Source organism: Stigmatopora nigra, chromosome 8, assembly GCF_051989575.1.
Source record: "Stigmatopora nigra isolate UIUO_SnigA chromosome 8, RoL_Snig_1.1, whole genome shotgun sequence".
NCBI lineage: Eukaryota > Metazoa > Chordata > Actinopteri > Syngnathiformes > Syngnathidae > Stigmatopora > Stigmatopora nigra.
In genome coordinates this window covers 11,593,758-11,594,770 of record NC_135515.1, presented here as the reverse complement: position 1 = coordinate 11,594,770, position 1,013 = coordinate 11,593,758, and positions in this window count along the sequence as shown.

Here is a 1,013-nt window from a genome sequence, read left to right as displayed (position 1 = left end):
CGGTGTTTTATCACTTTGTCCTGATCTAAAGAATACACTGAAATCGCGTGGTTATATAAATTAGATTGTGTGGGGCATTACATTTATTTATTCACTGTTTGAACCCCTTGGAGCTGACACGTGTGTCGGAGCAGACATCCCTAGAAAACCATTACCTCATGTCATTATACTATTGTAACCTACCATGATATATAACTGCTGAGGTATTCGTGAACAGGGGTCATGGTTATGTAATTCAGACAGCAGTACACACTGTGACAAACTAATAAGACACTGAATCCTCAAAGATGTCCTCACAATTTTTTCAAGTTTTGTATTCTGAAAAGTAGGGTTAGGGTTAAAAAAGGGAAAAGAAAAGAAAATAGGCTTGTGTGTATGTATTGATCACCACCAAAACTAAACTAAATAAGAACTACTAAGAATATTCATTACGACAAATGGAAAAGTGCTGTGTCATGCATTATAATATCAGGCAAAGTACCTAAAGTGTCTACATTGTACTGGTTGAGTTATTTGCAACGGCTGTAAAAGTTGATGTTGAACATATTCATTTTCTGTACGGCTTATCCTCATAAGTACCACGGGGGGTGCTGGAGCCTATCCCAGCTGACTTCGGGCACCATGCAGGTGACATCCTGAATTGGTGGCTTGCAAATGGCAAGGTACAAATACCTATCTAGTGGTTGTGAGCTTCAATACTAAAATGTGACATTACTCAGTATACAAACAGACGGTAACGGAGTGCACAGATGAAAAAGAGAGAAAGGACAAGAGAGAGACTTGACTACCTGACATAAACTTTAAATTTGATTTACATGAACTTGGATTACTAAACACACAAAATAGGTTTCAACCTTTTGTTACACATTTAGAACTGGATTCGATTTTGAGGGTTTTGCTGGTGCCTTTTTCAGATGCTTACCTTGCTTTCAAATCCATTATAGATTCGTCTGTCTTTTTTTGCAGATTATCGACTCGGTCATGCTATTTTCAGTTAAAAAAAATGCAACTTG